Source organism: Capra hircus, chromosome 8, assembly GCF_001704415.2.
Source record: "Capra hircus breed San Clemente chromosome 8, ASM170441v1, whole genome shotgun sequence".
NCBI classification, from domain to species: Eukaryota; Metazoa; Chordata; class Mammalia; order Artiodactyla; family Bovidae; genus Capra; species Capra hircus.
The window spans coordinates 48,336,027-48,358,799 of record NC_030815.1 but is presented as its reverse complement, the minus strand read 5'-3'; the positions used below and the strand labels follow the sequence as shown (position 1 = coordinate 48,358,799).

At 40.4% G+C, this 22,773-nt stretch overlaps 1 long non-coding RNA gene across 7 annotated transcripts in view; it reads left to right on the top strand.

Annotated features, from left to right (window-relative positions):
- The window catches only part of LOC102170604, a 254,976-nt gene continuing 232,681 nt past the window's right edge, over positions 479 to 22,773 (top strand). For 6 of the 7 annotated variants that reach the window (XR_001295977.2, XR_001918442.1, XR_001918440.1 and 3 more), the window contains exons 1-2: positions 479 to 582; positions 3,850 to 3,920. This is a non-coding gene — a long non-coding RNA (uncharacterized LOC102170604). Of the gene's footprint in view, positions 583 to 3,849; positions 3,921 to 6,635; positions 6,670 to 22,773 lie in introns of those variants that run through there. The other variant, XR_001918441.1, reaches the window with a different exon arrangement.

Genomic DNA, 22,773 nt, shown 5'->3' with positions numbered 1-22,773 from the left:
CCCTTGTTTACCCATTCATCAGCAGGTGGTGGCTGGAACATTCCCCTTTGATTTTGTGGCTCACGAGCCGCAAGCTAAAACCTAAGCTGAATAAACATCGTATCATTTGGCACTGGCACGATTCCTGGTAGTCCGGGTCAGGAGAGGTTTAAGGAGGATTAGGTTTAGATTAGAAAAGGGGTTGAGTTATTTTTTTCCCCCTGTGGGTTCTCTTAAGTGCCTTAGGGTTTTGTAAGAGGAAAGTGGGCTGACAGCCTGGACTCAGTTGCTCCAGAGATAGAAGTGGTGAGTTCAGTGTTCTTTTCTGGACCATCAGGGTATGTTCTCCTGAACATGGTTTTTCCCATGAGACCCATGAGTTCCTGGGAATCTGCTGAAAGCGCTAAACCTTTTCTCTAGAAAACTGGGGGCAACTGTGCGCAAGCACGCACGGGCAGGTACACAAGGGCACGCCCACACCGGCTTGCGCGTGCGCATACACCTGAGTTGACTTACTCGCAGGCGTTCCTGAAATTCACAAGCCAGAAGAATTTCAAGAGCCCACACAACTCACTTTTCAGAGGGACTTCACCCTTCCCAGAGGTGAGCTAGAGGAGGGTGGGGTGGTTGTTCTCCCTAGAGTGGCTCCTGGGTGACCACTGGCCGTGCTGCCTGGCCCTTGCTGTCGCAACGCCAGGTTCCTTTGGCAGGCTGGCCTTGGAGGCTGGCCGGGGGCTCTGGCACTTGCTCTTGTTTATAGCACAAAGTCTTGCTCCACTCCCTGGCGACGGCTTGCAAACCAAAGCTGTTTCATTTCCCCCAGACAAAGAGGTTAGTGGGTAGTGGAGGAGGGGAACAGTACCGCGGCAAACACCTTTGGAAAGCACACCTTCTCCTTAGATTCCCTGGAAGATTATCCTTCCACCCCAGTGTCTGCCATCTCTGGCTTTGCTGCTGGGGCAACTGTGGCTGGCTCTGCCCTGCAGGGAAAGAAACTGATGACTGCATTTTTCCTCCCTGTTCTTCTCCTTCTCTGTGGTGTCCTCCCTACCACCATCGTTTATTTAAAGGGTGAGCCTAACGTGTTTTTTCTCAAACAGATGGATGTTCCCACTTAAAATTAAACACTGGAGTGCCTAGGCTGCTGTTTACTTGTTGTGTAACAGTGAGCAAGTCTCAACCTCTCTGAGCCCTAGTTTTCTCCTGAGATTAAAACAGAATCTGCAGTATGGGGTGGTCAGGAAAAATCAACATGCGGCAAGTTGTTAGCAGTTCTCTCGCTCTAAGTGTATATTGGGGAATGGTTTACCATTAATATTATAAGCACATTCTTATTCTCCAACGGAACATCATTTTCTCTCTAGAAACTTCTCTAGAACCTTAAATAGAAGCAAAAAGCTTTCTCCAACTTGGCATGGGGAATTTCTATGTGCCACCTCTAGGGTGAGCAGCTACTCAGGTGGTGTCAATTTTAGGGAATGTTGAAAATTCTGAGGCTTTCCTGATAGCTCAGTTGGTAAAGAATCTGCCTGCAATGCAGGAGACCCTGAACCCAGTAGTACTCTTAGCATGAAGGTAAGGGAACTTGGTGGTCCAATCTAGTCTACTGTGTAATAAGCATATTTTAAATCTGCTTTTAATTGTTATACCACCATATACATGGTGGTATAATAATTATATATATAATTATATATATATACACACACCATTCTATATGGTGGAGAAGACCAAACTGGTTTCTACAAGAATTAACATTCATTTGCACACTTTCCATGTCCTGGTAAAAGTCTTAAGCATTTTACCTACTTTAATCCTTTCAGTAGCACTCCAAAGAGGTCCTATTATTATCATTTTATAAATGGAAACAGAGACTCAGAGAGGTTAAGTAAGTGGTCCAGGGTCACAGAGCTTGTACGTATCAGAGCTGGTGGTAAATCTTCAGCTTCCTTCTGCTTTGATATCTCCAAATTTTTATGAGAATGTGTTGCTTCTCTTTACACTCCCTAAAATAATAATTTTTAGTTGAGAAGTTCATTCGTGCTCGCTTTGATAGGCCTGAAAATCTCCTCCTAGCAAGAATCTCAGATAGCTTAACGCTGTCCAGAGCTTCAGATTTATTTAATGCAGCCTTCACATTGTTTGTAAAGCTGCTGGATAATTTATTTTTTAACCTCCATGCTGAAGAAAATTATGTAAGTGCTCACACGCTTCAGTGCTCATCAGTAAGGGAGGAAGAAGTAATAGTGTCTGTTTACATCATCCAGAATGTTTGCTACTAAACATAAGAAATCGTTAAACCCAAACATAGACTCACATGGTGGAGCTTATGTTGGGTTGGCCAAAAGTTTGTTCAGATTTTTGCATAAGAGCTTACAGAAAAACCTAAATGAACTTTTAGGCCAACTCCAGAACTTACACCATGCTCTCCAGCTATCCTCTCATTTTCATTGATCATGAGCAAGTTTTGGATATGAACTAAACTTCTTTGTGTGATTTTTTTTCCTGATTGTAAAAGTGATATATGTCCATGGAAGGAAATTCAGAAAATATGGAAGAATATAAAGAAGCCAATAAAATAGAGCTGTATTTCTTAGTATGTGATCTGGGCCTGGAATCAAAGATCTTTTGGGTTTAGAAAATACCTATTCAGTAATTTTTGTGATGAACTACAAAGAGAAACCCTTTGATTCTAGTGCAATTTTAGGGTATTTTACCATAAGTCATTTTAAAGCAATCAAATGAGAAAAAATTAAATTTTTCCTGTTCCTCATTGTTACAGATGAGTCTCTAGAGAGTTTTTGAATGGGGTTGGGGGGAGAGGTTAGCTTTTCATATCCCCAAATGCTTTGTATAATTTGGCAAACTAGATTCTTGGTTTTTTAAACTTCCAAAATGATCTGGAATCTTGAGTTTCCAAAGCTGTGAGTTAAAAAGATTTAACTAAAAGTGTGATTTCCTGCTCCCCATTTTCCTTCCTATCTATAGATTAAAGTACTGTTAAAAAGAAAATTTTTACAAAAATCAAGCTTTCTATAATCACATTTGAATATTTGCAATACTTAATATTTACATCTCATCTGAATATGACTCAAAGAATGAGTTATCCCACATGTATTTCTCACTATAGTGGCCGTCAAATGTTTTAAAATATTTAAGTTATTTTTATGCACTGACTGCATATGAGCACGTAATAGAAAAAGACGAGGCTATTTACTTATCCATGTCCTTATATCAACTATCCTGAACTGATACTGTGTTCAGAATGTCTCCTGTGGTACATAACAAGTTAGGTAGATTGGAAATTTATTTTCTTCTTTGGTAAGAGAGGAGTTGATTTCAGCATCACTTCCAATATGGTCTATAGGCCTGAGTCCTATAAAGCAGTTAGGGTTTTCCAATTTACAATCCATAATTTCAGAGGCATTAATTGTGTAATTATTCATGTAGTATTTCTTTACTTATCACTTCACTTCATCTGAGAGCCTCTGTGTGATTTGTAAATATTAATACATTGTAATTATGTTTCATCACAAAAAAAATATGATATACTGTCGCTAGTAGTTTGAAACCATTATTAGCTTTGTACTTGACTCATTGGAAAAGACTCTGATGCTGGGAGGGATTGGGGGCAGGAGAAGGGGATGACAGAGGATGAGATGGCTGGATGGCATCACTGACTTGATGGACGTGAGTCTGAGTGAACTCCGGGAGTTGGTGATGGACAGGGAGGCCTGGCGTGCTGCAATTCATGGGGTCGCAAAGAGTCGGACGCGACTGAACTGAACTGAGCTGACCTAGAAATCTGACATTAAGATTTGTACTTGTGGCTTCTCTCTAACCTTCAGTAAATCATTCTTCTTTTTGTGTCAGTGATTTGCTACCATGTATTGAGAGAAGACTGGATGATGCCACATTGCCATGTGATACCATAAGAACTCAATGTAAGTTTATTTGCTTTAAGATTTTCACTGTTTCTCCTTTAAGATGTTAGGAGAAGCTTTAACTGAACACACGAGATTTTATTCTTAGGGTCCTCTAAATAACTGATATCACACTTCCTAGAGTGACCTTTGAGAACCAACCAAAGTCTAGAATTATAAGCATTACATTTACCAAGATGAAAAACAATAAACGAGCAAGCCAACATTACAATGATACCTAGTTAGTCTGTCTGGGTTTGTGACCTTTCCCCCTTTGCCTTTTCCTCTGGACATTTTGCCATTTTACTTATAAACCTCAGATCCCTGACCTGTGTTACTTGTCATTGCCTTTACCCTTATTGTTGCTTTTTAGTTACTTCTGGTAGGATGGTGGGGCTCCAAGCTGTGAAATATGGTTTATAATCTTTTGTCTTATGTTCATGACTTTCTGCCTCTTTCCAACATGATTTATGGCTGACTTTGTTTGTAATATTTGGACGTAATGCTTTTATATTTCAAAGCTGAACTTTGATCTTTGTGTGTTATATTTTGTTAATCTTGAGCAATGAATCTGGGGAACCATAGATGAGAAGCAGGAAAAAAAAAATCCCCGAAATGCGATAGTAGCAGCTGTGATTCAGCAGCAGGGCTGGTAAAGCCACAACGTACACAGCCACTCAGAGTAGGGACTTGTTTGGACTGTAAATCTGAGTCACTCCCTGACCCAGTAACACCCTTCAGTGCCTCTGAATCTAGAAAAAGGATCATCTTTGACTTTATAGTGAATAACAATGTCTGCTTTTCCCAAAGAATGGAGAAGGATGGAAGGGGAAGGCACTGTTATCTACTTTTAGTTATGCATTTTTCCTAGCAATATGCTAATTTAATAAACAAATATCTGAATATATCACAGCATGTCAATGATGTTAGTCATGTTCATGTTAGCATGTTTAAATGTTGATAACTGTGTCATTCTGGCCATTTGTGTTTGTACTAACTACAACACAGATGTGTCCCCATGAGGGCATACTGAGATGATCTTAAATTTTCAATTTTACACTTAAATTAATGTTAACAGAAGTAATTACATTATAAAAATCATACTTTTCCAAAAGGCTTTTGAATCCAGGTTCTTATTGTCCTAGAAGGTGGCAATTATTGATTTTAGATCTTAGACACCATAATTTTCATTAAGGCAATTGTATTAATTGCTTGGTGGTCCATGCTTACACTGAGTAACCCTCTTTCTAGGATACCATCTTTACAAGTAATAGAAGTGCCTTTTGAAGCAATCTAAAACTGGCCTTTTATAAATTATTATTCCTCTTAAGCAGTCCTCAGTAGAAGCAGAGAACAGTGATCATTTTTCTTCCTTTGTTTCCTTCCTTCGTTTCTTTCTTCCTGATTTACAGTATAGTTAAAGCAAATATATGAAATCTGTACCGAAGCCATGTAAGTGTACAGAAGCATGTACAGAAGCAAATCAGTATTCTGTTTCCAAAGTTTATCTCAGCTTTAGCTGAGATAAGAGATCCACCAAACTCTACCAGTTAAGGGCCTCTGAAGGATATCTTTTGGCAAAGCACAGGCATTAACTTTAGATGCATCTCTATCCAAATACGGGATTTCCAGGTGGCACAGTGGTAAAGAATCTGCCTGCTAATGCAGGAAATCTGGGTTGGGAACATCCCCTGGAGAAGGAAATGGCAACCCACTCCAGTATTTTTGCCTGGAGAATCCCATGCACAGAGGAGCCTGGTGGGCTATAGTCCATGGGGTTGCAAAGAATCAGACATGACTTGGCAACTCAACAGCAGCTAACTAAATATGTCTCTTCCATGTAACTTACCATGTGACCTCAGACAAGTTTAACCTTAGTTTCAACACATGTAAAAGGAAGAATATGATAGCAAACTTGTAAAAGGACTAGATAAAAATATAAGTACCTCAAATTACACTTTCTTCTTGCTAGACCTAAGGTAATGAACTAATCTGCAAAATATTCTTACAACTCTCATTAAATCTTCTCTCTCATAATTCTCTCTAGAAGCTTATGAAAAACAGTTAGCTTTTCTTTAAGAACAATCTCACCTTTCAAAAAGAAAATTGCCACTTTTTCCTTACCGACAATTATTTCTTATTCATCTTTTCTGTACAGTTAAAGAATTATACAATAATTGAAACAGATGAAGAAGAGTCGAGACACTGTGCCCTTATTCAGGTTGCCACAGTTGATAATGAAGTTTCAAAAGGAATAATTTTTTTTTATTTTTAAGGTATTTATTATGTAATTTATTTATTTGGCTGTGCTGGGTCTTACTTGTGGCACACAGGATCTTTAGCTGTGGCATGCAAACTCTTAGCTGTGGCATGTGGTATCTAGTTCCCCTGACCAGGGATCAAACCCACATCCCCTGTATTGGGAGCACAAATTCTTAGCCACTGGACCACCAAAAGGAATTATTATCCCAAAAGGAATAATATTATAGGCAGAATGAATTAGAATTGAACTTCAGAAAATCTGGAAAGATAAGCCACATAGATACAGCATCAGAAAAATGTTAAGATGAAATCCAGCAAGGTGTTCCAATATATTGGCAAAATGGAAGGGGTTGTTAAACCCTGGAATCACTTAACCTTAGAAGTAATTATGAAGGAAAAATCCATTCTAAGAAGGTAAGTTCAAAAGAGTCACTGAAAAAAATGCAATTAATCCTAACAAATATTCATTGGAAGGACTGATGCTGAAGCTGAAACTCCAATACTTCAGCCACCTGATGTGAAGAACTGACTCATTGGAAAAGAGCCTGATGCTGGGAAAGATTGAAGGCAGGAGAAGAAGGGGGCAACAGAGGATGAGATGGTTGGATGGCATCACCGACTCGATGGACATGAGTTTGAGCAAGCTCCAAGAGTTGGTGATGGATTGGGAAGCCTGGCATGCTGCAGTCCATGGGGTCGCAAAGAATTGGACACAGCTGAACTGAACTAATCCTATTAAAAGCAATAGGCAGAGGGGATCAGAATAATAATGAGACTTGATCATTTAATGACAACCTTTTATGCATGCCATCTCTGTTTCTCAGCGTAGCCTTGGAAGAGAGGAACCTTACTTATTGTTTTATAGATGTGAAACTGAAGCTCTGGCACAATCAAGTGACTTGCTTGAGGTCATATAGCTAGTACAGGATTCAAAGTCCATTATAACCTGCTCTTAGGGAAAATCTGATGTGGTCGTTTCACAGAAACCTAATGATTTTGGTTAACGCTAATTTTTATAGAAGGCAAACTGTTTCTCTGCCTTGAATATGTTCACCTGACTAATTTAGGAAAATATTTAGAAGTCTTAATTATAGACATTATCTTTTGGGTTATCTTCAGCCTCTACATGTTTATGTAAATATACTGAATTTCTGAGGGATATAGAAGTCCCAAAAGAGACTTCAAACAGACACAACTGTATTAATTCCATCTAAGACCTGAGCCCAAATCCATATTTAGGTTTTCTATTCTGGTAACCTCAGCTAAGCTATGTCTTCACCTCTGGGTGAATAAGGCTCAGTGTAAAGGCAGACCAGAGATAAGTGGCTTGATTATTGTACTGCAAATCACACTGGACATTTGTTGGTCATCTTGAAAAAGTTAGAAAATAGTATTAACTCAAGTGTAATAACAAGTATACGGTAAAATACACAGATCTTAAGTGTACATCTTGATTTTTACATTTGTACACACCCATGTAAATTAATTACCGTCAAGATATAGAACATTTCTAGCACCTGTTTTACAGTATCTGTAAAACTGAACTTTCCCACTCTAAGCCATCAATGGGTAGGAAGATGGCCTTTGTCTACAGACTTAATTGGAAAGGCAATTATTTTAAAACTTCAGAGAGGCCTTAGATATTCAAAGGGATGCCCTGAGCTGACTATGGGGGTGGGTCAAGCATTTACTGGATCTTGATGTTTTTGGCTGTTGCTCTGTGACATTTCACCATTCCATGGTTCTCATAGCTAGTTTCCTTTTAAGGAACCAGTCATTCCTTCTATGTGGTTCATCAGAGTAATCCCACCCCTGGAGTTCCTGGGTTGGATAATGGGAACTAGGCTTAAGCCAATAAGTATGCTGCAGATTGCCAGGAGAAATATCAGTGACCTCAGATATGCAGATGACACCACCCTTATGGCAGAAAGTGAAGAACTATAGTCTCTTGATGAAAATGAAAGAGGAGAGTGAAAAAGCTGGCTTAAAACTCAACATTCAGAAAACTAAGATCATGGCCTCTCATCCCATCACTTCGTGGCAAATAGATGGGGAAACAGTGGAAACAGTGTCAGACTTTATTTTGGGGGCTCCAAAACCACTGCAGATGGTGACTGCAGCCATGAAATTAAAAGGTGCATGCTCCTTGGAAGAAAAGTTATGACCAACCTAGACAGCATATTAAAAAGCAGAGACAGTACTTTGCCAACAAAGGTCCGTCTAGTCAAAGCTACAGTTTTTCCCGTAGTCATGTAAGGATGTGAGAGTTGGACTATAAAGAAAGCTGAGAGCTGAAGAATTGATGCTTTTAAACTGTGGTGTTGGAGAAGACTCTTGAAAGTCCCTTGGACTGCAAAGAAATCCAGCCAGTACGTCCTGAAGGAAATGAGTCCTGAAAATTCACTGAAAGGACTGATGCTGAAGCTGAAACTCCAACACTTTGGCCACCTGATGAGAAGAACTGAATCTTTGGAAAAGACCCTGATGCTGGGAAAGATAGAAGGTAGGAGGAGAAGGGGGCGACAGAGGATGAGATGATTGGGTGGCATCACCAACTCAATGGACATGTGTTTGAGTAAGCTCCAAGAGTTGGTGATGGACAGGGAAGCCTGGCATGCTGCAGTCCATGGGGTTGCAAAGAGTCGGACACGACTGAGTGACTGGACTGAATTGCATGCTGCATTCCCAGACCCACAGTGATAAGCAGAGGGATGGATATGTGACTCACTCCTGCCAGTTCAATGCAGTGAGACTGCTGGGAGTTTTGGAATTGAGGCAGGCTCAACATTTCAGTTGATGTTGAATGCTACAAGATGTGAAAAGTTAGTACAATGATCTTGCCACAGTGAGCAAAAGATATTTGAGAGGGAATCAGTATCAGGGAGAATGGAGTCAACAGACTGAAAGAAGGAAAGCTGGTCTACAGGCAGGGCAGAGCTCCTGCATCCAGAGGTGCCTGAAATAAGATCTAGTTCTGGACTTTCATTAAAAGACTCAACAGATTCTGTTGCGTAAACTGGTTTGAACTGGGTTTTTTGCCACTTGCAGTCGAAATGACCTAAAATGTGTCTATTAGGGCTAAATTATTCTCTATAGGTGAATGAGGGGATTTTTTTTTTTTTCCTTCTCTTAAAGAGCGTGGGCATACAGGGAGGGGGGAATGAAGGGAAGGTGGCTAGAGTGACAACTGTTGCTGAAAAGGATGAGGGACTTATTTTTAAAAAACAAGGATGATATCATACGCATGTTTTTGTAGTGTGACTTTCATCTTTTCAAAACTCTAATAAAGTTGACTACATACAAGAATGCCTTGTGTGGGTTGTAACATTATGTGTGTGTGTGTGGTGGGGAGGCAGGAGACTTCCCAGGCGATTCAGTGGTAAAGAATAGACTTGCCAATGCAGGAGTAGCAGGTTTGATCCCTGGGTTGGGAAGATCCCCTGAAGGAAATGGCAACTCCAGAATTCTTGCCTGGAAAATTTCATGAACAAGAGGAGCCTGGTGGGGTACAGTCCATGGGATCACAAAGAGTCAGACATGACTGGACACGACTTAGAGACTGAGCATGCGCACTCAAGAGGGAGGGAGGGAGGGAGAAAGGAGGCCTGGGTTCTGTGTTGTACTGACATGGTACAAATAAGGAAAATAAGCGGTGATGAAAAGATCAACTTTAAACTCAACAAATTCAACAGAAAGTAACTTGGGGTCAGAGCTGACAGTGATAATATAAGCCCTCTAGAAATTCATAGAATTGTTGAGGAGTGCCTTGGACTTTCCACGTGGGGTAGAGGGTTGAGCCTATCTCCCTTAGATCTGAAGGGGCAAGAGGATCCCAGCTAACTGTGACTTATATTATTCCTAAGACTGACAATAACATTACTTGCTAGTAAGAATTTTCTCAACTAATTCTAACTTTGGATCCATCAAACAGGAACCCAGAAGGCCAACAAATACAATTCTATGTGTACAATTAAAAGATAATGGGAAGACATTTTCCAAATATTTCTCGAAATAAAGAACTTTAAACTATTCACTTTGCAAAGTCAGTTTCCCCAACCCCAACTGAGCCACCAGCAAAGCCCCTCCCCAACCCCAAACCCCAATTCCTAAAGGGAATCAAGATGCAGCACTTCCCAGTGTTTATAATGTAGCGGCCTGTGCATCATGCTACTCCAGACGAATTTAACTCAGAATCCCCTGAAAATACTAGTTAGCCCCAAATCAGATATTTACCACTTAATGTGAGTAATAATATTTACTACCCCAGGCTACCCTGAAGCTTCTTCTGTTCAGTTGTTGTTGCTAAGTCGTGTCCTATTCTTTGCAACCCTATGGACTAGCACTCCAGGCTCCTCTGTCCTCCACTATCTCCAGGAGTTTGCTCAAATACATGTCCATTGAGTCAGTGATGCTATCCAACTATCTTATCCTCTATCACCCCCTTCTTCTTCTGCCCTCAGTCTTTCTCACTGGAAGGATTCCCATTGGCTCCTTGCATCAGGTGGCCAAAGTATTGGAGCTTCAGCTTCAGCATCAGTCCTTCAAAGAATATTTGGGGTTGATTTCCTTTTAGATTGATTGAATTGATCTCCTTGCAGTCCAAGGGACTCTGAAGAATCTTCTCCAGCACCACAATCCAAAAGCATCGATTCTTTGGTGCTCAGCCTTCTTTATGGTCCAACTCTCACATCCGTACATGACTACTGGAAAAACCATAGCTTTGACTATATAGACTTTTATCAGCAAAGTGATGTCTCTGCTTTTTATTACACTGCCTAGGTTTGTCAGCCTTTTTTCTAAGAAGCAAGTGTCTTTTAATTTCATGGCTGTAGTCACAATCTGTGATTTTGGAGCCCAAGAAAGTTATCTGTCACTGCTTCCACATTTTCTCCTCCTATTTGTTGTAAAGTGATGGGCCCAGATGCCCTGATCTTAGTTTTTAATGTTGAGTTTCAAGCTGGCTTTTTACTCTCTTCTTTCACCTTCATCAAGAGGCTCTTTAGTTCCTCTTCACTTTCTGTTATTAGGGTGGTATCATCTGCATATCTAATGTTGTTGATATTTCTCCTGTCAATCTTGATTCCAGCTTGTGATTCATCTAGCCCAGCATTTTGCATGATGTACTCTGTATATAAGTTAAATAAAGCAGGGTGACAATATACAGCCTTGACATACTCCATTCCCAGTTTTGAACCAGTCAGTTGTTCCATGTCCAATTCTAACTGTTGCTTCTTGACCTACATACAGGTTTCTCAGGAGGCAGGTAAGGTGGTCTGGTATTCCTGTCTCTTTAAGAAGTTTCCAGTTTGTTGTGATCCACACAATCAAAGGCGTTTGTGTAGTCAATGAAGCAGAAGTTTTTCTAGAACTTTCTCTAGCTGCTTTTTCCATGATCCAACAAATGTTGGTAATTTGATCTCTAGTTTCTCTGCCTTTTCTAAACCCAGCTTGTACATCTGGAAGTTCTTGGTTCATGTAGTGTTGAAGCCTAGCTTGAAGGATTTTAAGCATAAACTTGCTAGCATGTGAAATGAGCCCAATTTTATGGTAGTTTGAACATTCTTTGGCATTGCCCTTCTTTTGGTTTGGAATGAAAGCTAATCTTTTCCAGTCCTGTGGCCACTGCTGTATTTTCCAAATTTGCTGGCATATTGAGTGCAGCACTTTGACATCATTTTTAGAATTTTAGATAGCCGAGCTGGAATTCCACCACCTCCACTAGCTTTGTTCGTAGTAATGCTTCCTAAGGCTCACTTGACTTCACACTCCAGCATGTCCAGCTCCATGTAAGTGATCAGTCCATCATGGTTATCTGGGCTGTTAAGACTTTTTTTTTTAATTATGAAAGTATGGTAACACATTTACAGGAGACTTGGAAAATACAGAACAAGATTACATATAGTTCCAGTATATATTATGATACTTTTTAAGTAGATAAATTAAGATATTTAGTTGGAGTTTCAACATTAAATCCTCAAAAATTAATAGAATGAATACACAGAGAAGTAGGATTTAAGATATAATAGACCTGAAGAGCACTATGAACCAATTCAACATAATTAACATAATTAAGATTTATACAATTTTCACACAAGTTCTATTCAATTTCCATAGACTGTAAACTAGGAGACCCTGGAACCTATCCAGGGACATAAAATAAGGTGCAAAAGTTAAGGTATTGAAGTTGTATATAATCTGTTTCCTTGTCACTGTGGAATTATGTTAGGAATCAGTATCAGAAGATACTTGAAAATAACCCATATATTTTCAAGTGCAATATGACATTTACCAAGAGAGATCTTTGACTTAGCCATTGAAAGCCTCAATAAAGTTAGAAGAATGAAAAAAAAAAAAGGTTACTTGAGAGAAGAAAACATTTAAGTGAGAAATTAATATCTCAATGAGAAATTAATATCAAAGATACTTTTCAAAATCACATGTATTTCATAATTAAATGTCCACTATGAAATGATGGGTGTATCTAAGAAGCCATAACAAGGAAAATTAGAAAATACTTGTAATAGAATAATGAAGAGATTACCCTAACAATATAAAATATATACAGTTTGAGGCATTAAGTAAAGTGATGTGGTAAGTGGAAGGGCATACATGCGTATGTTTTCATCTGCCTCACCAGTCTGTCTTTCGGTTGGTGCATTTAATCCATTTACATTCAAAGTGATTATTGATATACAGTATTCTTGGGCTTCCCTTGTGGGTCAGCTGGTGAAGAGTCCACATATAATGTGGGAGACCTGGGTTTGATCCCTGGGTTGGGAAGATCCCCTGGAGAAGGGAAAGGCTGCCCACTCCAGTATTCTGGCCTGGAGAATTCCATGGACTCTATAGTCCATGGGAATGCAAAGCGTCAGACACGACTGAGTGACTTTCACTTTCGTGATTCTATTACCACTTTCTTAATTGTTTTGGATTTATTTTCTGTAGGTCTTTTCCTCCCTCTTGTGTTTCATGCCCAGAGAAGTTCCTTTTGCATTTACTGTAAAGCTGGTTTGTTGATGTTGAAGTCTCTTACTTTTGCTTGGCTGGAAAGCTTTTGATTTCTCCACCAAATCTGAATGATGAGTCTTGGTGGGTCGATTATTCTTGGCTGTGGGTTCTTCCTGTTCATCACTTTAAATATATTGTGCCATTCCCTTCTTATTTGTAGAGTTTCTATTGAGAAATCAGCTGATAGCCTTACAGGAGTTCCCTTGTAGGTCATTTGTGTTTTTTTCCCTTGTTGCCTTTAATATTTTATCTTTGTCTTTAATTTTCATCTTTTTGATTACTATATGTCTCAGTATGTTCCTCCTTGGGTTTATCCTGCCCAGGACTCTCTGTGCTTCCTGGACTTGGTTGGCTAGTTCCTTTCCCATGTTAGGAAATATTTCTCTTCAAATATTTTCTCAGGTCCTATTCTCCATTTTCTCCTTCTGGGATCCCTATAATGCAAATGTTAGTGCATTTAATGTTGTCCCAGAGATCTCTTAGGCTGTCTTCATTTTTTCATTCTTTTTTCTGCATTCTGGTCTGTGGCAGTGATTCCCACCATTCTGTTTTCCAGGTCACTTTTCAGTTCTTCTGCCTCAGTTATTCTGTTATTGATTCCTTCTAGTGTATTGTTCATCTCTGTTTGTTCTTTAGTTCTTCTAGGTCTTTGGTAAACATTTCTTGCATCTTCTTCATTCTGTTTCCAAGATCCTGAATCATCTTCATTGTCATTATTCTGAATTCTTTCTCTGGAAGTTTGCCTATCTCCACTTCATTTAGTTGCTTTTCTTGGATTTTAGCTTGTCCCTTCAACTAGGACAAAACTTTCTGCCTTTTCATTCTGATAAACTTTCTGTAACATGGTTTTTGTTCTAGTTAGTGTTACTGTGGTTCTTCTTGCTTCTTCTGTCAGCTCTTGGAGCTTCCTGATGGGAAGGGCTGGTGGTGGGAAAAACTAGTTCTTGCTCTAGTGGGCAGGGCCAAACTCTATAAAACTTGAATACAATTATCTGCTGATGGGTGGGCTTGCACTCCCTCCCTGTTGTTTTGCCTGAGGCAACCCAACCCTGGGGTCTACAAGCTCTATGGTGGGGTTAATGGTGACCCCAAGAGGACTTATGCCAAGGGGCACCTTCCAGGACTGCTGTTTCCAGGGCCCCACGACAAGCCACTGCTGAACCACACCTCCACAGAAGACCCTCCAATAAGAGCAAGTCTGGTTCAGTCCCCTATGGGGTCACTGCTCTTTTCCCTTGGATCTTGGTGCACACAAGCTTTTGTTTGTGCCCTCCAAGAATGGAACCTCTTGTTTCCCCAGTCCTGTAGAAGTCTTGTAATCAAATCCTGCTCACCTTCAAAGGCAGTTTCCCTGGACGTTCCCAGTCCCTTTGCCAGATATCCAGGCTGGGAAGCCTGACGTGAAGCTCAGAACCTTCACAACAGTGGGAGGACTTCTTTGGTGGTATTGTTCTCCGGTTCGTGGGCGACCTACCTGGTGGGTGTGGGACTTGATTTTATCCTGTTTGTGCCTCTCCTGCCATCTCGCTGCAGCTTCCTCTTTGTCTTTGGACGTGGGTATCTTTTTTGGTTGGGTTCCAGCATCTTCCTGTCGATGCTTGTTCAACAGCTATTGCGATTTTCATACTCTCACAGGAGATGAGCACACGTCCTTCTATTACACTGTCTTGAACCTAGCCCTGCATTGCCTTAAAGACCAAGACCTCTTCTGTATAGTTCTATGTATTCTTGCTACCTTTTCTTAAACTCTTCTGCTTCTGTTAGGTCCTTACCATTTCCATTCTTTATCACGCCCATACTTGCGTGAAATGTCCCTTGGTATGTACAGTTTTCTTGAAGAGACCTCTAGTCTTTCCCATTCTATTGTTTTCCTCTGTTTCATTGCATTGTTCATTTAAGAAGAACTTATCTCTCCTTGCTATTCTATGGAACACTGCCTTCAGTTGGGTATATCTTTCCGTTTCTTCCTGGCCTTTCACTTCTCTTCTTTCTTCAGCTATTTGTAAAATCTCGTGAGACAACCACTTCGCCTTTTTCATTTCTTTTTCTTTGGTATGGTTTTGGTCATTGCCTCCTATACAATGGTATTATCCTCTGTCCATAGTTCTTTAGGCACTCTGTCTACCGATCTAATCCCTTGAATCTATTTATTACCTCCACTGTATAACCATAAGGGATTTGATTTAGGTTATCCTGAATGCCCTAGTGGTTTTCCCTACCTTTTTCAGCTTAAGCCTGAATTTTGCAATAAGGAGTTCATGGTCTGGGCCACTGTCAGCTCCAGGTCTTGTTTTTGCTGACTGCCTAGAGCTTCTTCATCTTTGGCCGCAAAGAACATAATCACTCTGATTTCGATATTGACCATCTGGTGTTGCCCATGTGTAGAGTCATCTCTTGGTTTGCTGGAAAAGTGTTTGCGGTGACCACTGTTTTTTCTTGACAAAACTGTGTTGGCCTTTGCCCTGCTTCATTTTGTACTTCAAGACCAAATCTGCCTGTTATTCTGGGTATCTCTTGACTTCCTACTTTTGCATTCCAATTCCTTGTGATGAAAAGGTCATCTTTCTTTTTTTGGTGTTAGTTCTAGAAGGTCTTGAGGTCTTCATAGAACCCGTCAATTTCTGCTTCTTCAGCATTAGGTTGGGGAGTGTTGAATGGTTTACCTTGGCAATGAATCGAGATCATTCTGTAATTTTTGAGATTGAACCCAAGTACTGAATTTTAGACTGTCTTGTTGACTTATGAGGACTACTCCATTTCTTCTAAAAGATTCTTGCCCACAGTAGTAGATATAATGGTCATCTGAACTAAGTTCACCCATTCCTGTCCTTTTTAGTTCACTGATTCCTAAGGTGTCGATGTTCACTTTTACCATCTTCTGCTTGATCATGTCCAATTTACCTTGATTCATGGACCTAAGATTCCAGGTTCCTGTGCAACACTGTTCTTTACAGCATCGGACTTTACTTTCACCACCAAACACATCCACAGCTGAATGTTTTTCCCTCTTTGGCCCAGCCACTTCATTCTTACCGTTAGCTATTCAGTTAATATTTACTAAATTGTAACTATATTTGATTTTCAGTGAATATAGACTGTAAAGTAGGCAAGATCTACATCCTCAGAAATTCCGTGTGCAAATCATACATATATATGAGTAACACATTCTCCACTGGCTAATTCCAGTTGCAAGAAAGCAATGGTATCTATAAGGTAAGGAAAAGGGAAAGTCAGATATTGCATGTTGATTCTTCAGGAAGTGGACTGTGAGGTAGAAATTAGTATGTAAATTGTTAATTAGGGAGTACTCTAAGGATCAAAACGTGTGGAAGGAAAGAAACAGGAAGGAGTAGGATTAGAAAGGGAAAGTATTAGTGCTACAATGAAGTCTAGTGGGTCCCACAAGGAGCACTGAAGCTGGAATGGTTCAGAGTTTTCTTATTTGGGAAGAGGAAGCGTGAACCAATCACTGGACCCTGGCTGCCCGAGGGAGGGATGTGACATTGGGCAAAACAGCCCTGTGGACTGCCAGTTGACATCCTTCCCAGAAATGGCCCCTTCAGTCCTGGAAGGGGCATCTGTAGCAAGGCACCCAGCATCTGCACCACCAGAAATTATTTAAAGTTTCGAAATTCAATTAATCTAGTTATGCTCTAGACATATTAACTTCCTAGGTGTTTTGCAAGGTGGGGGGTGGGGGTAGGTGGTTAGAGTAACTCTCCTGGACAGATTTCTTTGAGAATTAAGCCTCTTCATTCTTAGCCACTTTAATAATCCATCTGATATAGTTTTCCCAGAGGGGGAACATATTAGCCACAAGACAATCTTGCTTGGGATAAGAAAGACATTACTGATATTAGAGCAAAGTAGTGTGGTGTTGATTCTGAAGTCAGAATTCTAATCTTGTCACTAGAATGGTCTAAAGGCTTTGCATACTGTTAATTCACTTAGAACTTTGGGCTTAAGTGGGCACCAAATGGTTGATATTGTCGGTCATGGGAACACAGCTGAAATGCTGCTCAATTCCTACTATTTGCAACTTAAACATGTGCTGTCAATGAAGAGAGCAAGTAGCCAAGCTTGTGAAGATGCCCTGAGTTCAGAGCTACCAGCTGTGACTTCATATTTTCAAGCACATTATTAATGTTGGTTGACTATCTGAAGACACTCAAGAAATATGGAAATAATTGCTGCATCTACAGATTTCGCAGATGTGACTGGAATGTGTCCCACTTCAGGATAATGGGAATGGGCTGTGTGCATTATTGCTCAATTAATTAATTACCATAATGGTCCCAACCACATTATAAAGGCCAGCACCTCACAAATGATTGGCTTTGTGTGGCAGAAGCAACTGAAAATAATACATGAGAGACGGTTGTGGCTAGACCCTGTGCTAATTCAATTCATAATAACTTAAAAAATAAGAAACATCAGTTCAGTTCAGTGGCTCAGTCTGTAAAGTGTCCAACTTTCTGTGACCCCTGTAGACTGCAGCACACCAGGCTTCCCTGTCCATCACCAACTGCCATAGCTTACTCTTAATAAGAAACATCAGGTGCTCTTAATTGGTGATCTCTTCCTTAGAGAAATATGCCTTGCCATATTTTTGTCTAGAACCACTATGGAGTGTATGGGGAGTTTGGAGACAGCTCTGAGCAGAGTTAATCATAGCCTGCTCAGTTGATTATAGTATGCTTTCTGTTTGCTTGTCATGCGAGTAGGGAGAGCTTCAGCTGCCTGACATAAAAGGACTGGACGTGCCAGAGAATTATGTATTGTGTTATTTGTTAAACTTTAGAAGTGAGACCAATGCTTAATGCTGAAAACCTCTAATCAGCATTGGATTGTTCAGACTCAAAGCTGTGTTTATAATAATAGCAGATAGTAGGATGGAGGTAGTATCTTCCATTGCAAGTTAAATAGAAATATTGTAATTGAAAGCTCATTAAATTTTCCCACATAGAGCTAAAAATTAATAACAACTTGATGAGTTTACTGAAAAAAAGAGGAAAAATTATTTGTTAAAATTTTTTCAGTTGCTTGAAGCATCTCTATCTGTCCTCAGTGAACATTGGGACAACACAAAGTAACAAAGCATAATTATTATATTTTTCATACTAATAGGTAATATCTAAAGAAAACAAGATATTTTCGCTGCCATATTAATAATTGTAATATCCCAGTGTAGGGGGGAAAATCACTTCCCTTGTCCTGCAATATACCAAAATTTGAGTAGAGTGCACGGGAATTTTATTATAGTAAAGGGTACTAAAGTATTGGTTTTAGAATAGTACCTTAAAACTTTAAGGATATCTCACTTGGTTTTCCCCTGTTAATAACTTTCCTGGTCACTTTTTTTTTTTCAATTAGGGTAGGGAAGAGGGGTGTCTTTTGCATTATTAATTTTTTTAGCAGATAATTTTTAACAGACAATTTTTTGAGCAGTTTTAGGTTCGTAGAAAAATTGGAAGGAAGGTACAGAGATTCTCCGTGTATCCGCTATCCCCCACACATACATAACCCTCCTCATTGTCAGTGTCACCCACCAGAATGGGACACTTGTAACAACTGATGAATCCACATCTACATATCATCATCACCTAAAGTACATAGTTTACATTAGGGTTCACTCTTGGTTTTGTACATTCTATAAATTTGAACAAATGTATAACACGTATCCACCACCGTAGTATCATACAGAATAGTTTCACTGCTCTAGAAATCCTCTGTGCTCTATTAGTTATTTTAAATAACATAATTAAAATAACAGGCAAACTCTGAAGGCAGCTTTTAAAAGTCATCAGCCTGAAAGATGGTAACAATGACCCTATATGCGAGACAGCAAAAGAGACACAGATGTAAAGAACAGACTTTTGGACTTGGTGGGAGAAGGTGAGGGTGGGATGATTTGAGAGATTAGCATTGAAACATGCATATTGTTTAAAAAAAAAAAAGAAACATGTATATTGTCATTTGTGAAACAGATTGCCAGTCCAGAGTCCATGCATGAGACAGGGTGCTCAGGGCTGCTCCACTGGGATGACCCTGAGGGGTGGGATGGGGAGGGAGGTGGGAGGGGAGTTCAGGGTTGGGAACACATGTACACATGTATCACCTATGGCTGATTCATGTGAATGTATGGCAAAAACCACTACAATATTGTAAAGTAATTAGCCTCCAATTAAAATAAATAAATAAAATAAGTAAAAACATTAAAAAAAAAGGTCATCAACCTGAAGAAATCCTATCTGGCTCACAATACTTAGATGACTGGGGCCTGCCTTTACCGTTGTATTCTGATATCTGAACTATCAGCATCTGATTGTAGCTCACCTTACACAGGCCAGGAACATCTGCCTGAAATAAATATATTCGAACTCACCCACTAAGGCAGTGGCATGAAACTGATTTTTGAGATGACTGTACAGCGTGACAAGGAGACCCATTTTCACTTACATTGTTCAAATATGCAGGCAGGAACATTTTTGCCCTGCTTTGGTCTATGGCTTATTTCTTCTAGTCTTTACTTTCCCCATAAATTCCATCTCATTTGATTAAATGAAACAGAAACTAAATTAGGAAAGGGCCAAAATACTTTGATGAATTTAGGTCATTGAAAAGACCTAAGGATTTTTTTTCCTCTCATTAGAGGATCAGGTTCACTCATGTGTTTGTTCATTTGTTCAGTAAGTCAAGAAGTGTAAATCGAAAGCCCCTGTATGTCAAACCCTATAAAACCCGTGGGCTACAACAGTGAGGACACAGTTTTGAGAGATGGAAAGCCCTATCTTCTCTCCTCCCATTCCCTTTGTTTCTCCTGTTTGCTTAGTACACACATACTCTGAAATAGGCCTGTGGATCTAGTTACCTCTTTGGGCTCCACTGTACATCATTTTAATAGAATTATTTTATGTCAAGGAGCAGCAACTATTTAGGCTTTTTTTTTTTTTTTTTTAGTTTTTTTGAAAAATCAAATACTCCTTTGCTAGCATATCTTTCTGGGTCTTATGTTACCACAGAGTCAATTGCAGTGAATTTATAAATGAAGCACCAGTTTTCTTTGTATCATCAAGTAGGTGGGAGATGTGCCAGTCTTGTTAATCCCTTACTGATTAGTACGTGAGTAAAATATGTCATGGTTGAGAGCATGGGAGAAAATAGGCAATGTCATATAGAGTATACACTGTGGAGTCACAAAGACATGGACTTGAATCCAGGCTCCGTCACTTAGTAGCTAAGTGATTCTGGGCAGGCTGTTGACCGTTTCTGAACCTTGGTTTCCTGCTTTGTAAAAATGAATGATTTTACCTGCCTCTCATATTTTGAGAGTTAAATGTGGGTCTACTCAAGTTGCTCTGGGCTTCCCTGGTGGCTCAGGTGGTAAAGTATCCGCCTGTGATGTGGGAGACTTGGGTTCTATCCCTGGGTTGGGAAGATACCCTGGAGAAGGGCATGGCAACTCACTCCAGTATACTTGCCTGGAGAATCCCCATGGACAGAGGAGCCTGGCGGGCTGCAGTCCACGGGGTCGCAAAGAGTCGGACGCGACTGAGTGAGTAAGCACAGCACAGCAGTGAAGTTGCTTCGGGTCTTGCCAGCCAGAGGGCATGAACCTGATCTTAGGGATAGTGTATGAGTCTGCTAGTGCTGCCATAACAAAATCCCACCACAGACTGTGTAGCTTAAACAATACAGTAAGTCTCCTATGTACAGACCTTCAAGTTGCCAACTTTCAAAGATGGGAATGTGTGTTCCATCAACGTCAGGCATGAGTGAAATCGCAGCTTGCCCTCTGTCTCCTGTTGCTGACAATCCCTTCAGCTCCACCATCTCCCACCTCCTCCCCGTCCTCCAGTCAGTAACTCTTCCTGCCTGTTCACTTGATGCCAGCCCCTGTATGCCAACTGTTGTACTGTACTGCTGTACTCTTCAAGGTACTGCACTGTGAGATTTAAAATGTTTATTTTTTGTGTTTGTTTTTTACGTATTGTGTGAAAAGTATTACAGAGCTATTATAATGCAGTACTATATAGCTGATTGTGTTAGTTGGGTACCTAGGCTAACTTTCTTGGACTTAGAAACATGCTCTTGGAAGGGAACACATTCATATGTGGGGGACTTACTGTAGAACTTATTTTCTCAAAGTTCTGGAAGCTAGAAGTCCAAGATCAAGGTGCTGGCCAGTTTGGTTCCTCAGGGCTTCTCTCTTTGGCTGTCTTTTTGCTGCTTCTTCACATGGTTGCCTGTTTACACATATGTACCCCTGGTGTTTCTTCCTCTTCTTGTAAGGTTACCAGTATGTTGGATTAGGGTCCACCCTGACAGCTTCATTTTAACTTAATTGCTTCTTTTAAAGGCCTTAACTTCACATTTTGAGGTTTTACAAGTTGGACTTCAGCATACAAATTGACAGTGATTCAATTCAACCCATAAGGGATAGTAACTTTACTGTCATACATTGGTCTGCATAATACTGGGATGTAGCTCAGTGTAAATCCCAGAAGGTACCATATAGTTGTTCATGGTTTTCCAGTTCTTCCACTCTTTTCCAGCCCAGGAAACTGCTCGGGGAACCTCTCTACCACCTCTCCCACCAGAGCCCTCTGAGCACAAGATGTCTGTGCCCAAGATGCCCTGCCTGGTGCTGAGTATGCCCGGGCCGCACACCCGCCTTTGCAGACTGTGCTGCAGAACAGCCAGGTCCTAACGGTGGGAAGCATGACATTCGCCCTGCTCTGCATCACAGCCTGTGGCCGAGTCTGCAGCCACGCAGTGTATACTTCTGTGTCTCTGCTTCCCTTGTGAAAACAGCTGCTTCTTCATCTGTCTGCATCCCCTTGCTGTAGAGGTTGAGATGATCTGGAACCAAATGCCACACTCTGTTCCCTTCCCTGGTCTTTCTGGTCAGGCACCAGAACATCCCCCATCACCCCCCGTAGCTGAGCCTGTGGGCAACCTGGTAGGAAGGGTTGCCAAAAACCTCATTGACATTGACTTCTGGCAACCCTTCCTACCAGGTTGCTTGCAGGCTCAGACAAATCTGAATCCCAATTCCAGTTTAGGGCACTGGAGTCCTTTACATGTCAACTCTTGGACTTTCCCAACATGTTTCTTCAACCAGTGACTTAAGGAGGGCAATGCCATTAGTTTCCGATTCTGCTGTCTTTGCCACTTGGCATCTTGTAGTGATTAAGAACATGGCTCTGCAGTCAGATTGCCTGGACTTCAAACCCTTTTCTGTGACCTTGGGCTGGAAACTTTTCTTCCTTAAGCCTCGATTTTTCTATCTGTAAAATAGGTATAATAACAATTCTTATTTCATAGGATTATAATAAGTAATGGGTAAGAGATATAAAGAATTCCTCCCCATGCCTCAAACCCTATGATTCTTATCATTGTCATCTAATATTCTCTACATACTAACCCTTCTAGGAATTTTTAGGTATTATGTCATTTCATTCTCAAACAATCCTTTGAGGGAAGTGCCCTTTTGATATTGATTTACAGATAGGATAATAGTTGTCAGTAGCCTGAGATTCAGTTCAGTTCGGTCTGACTCTGCACAGACTGCTCTAAACACTGTGCTCAGTAAGTGATTTAT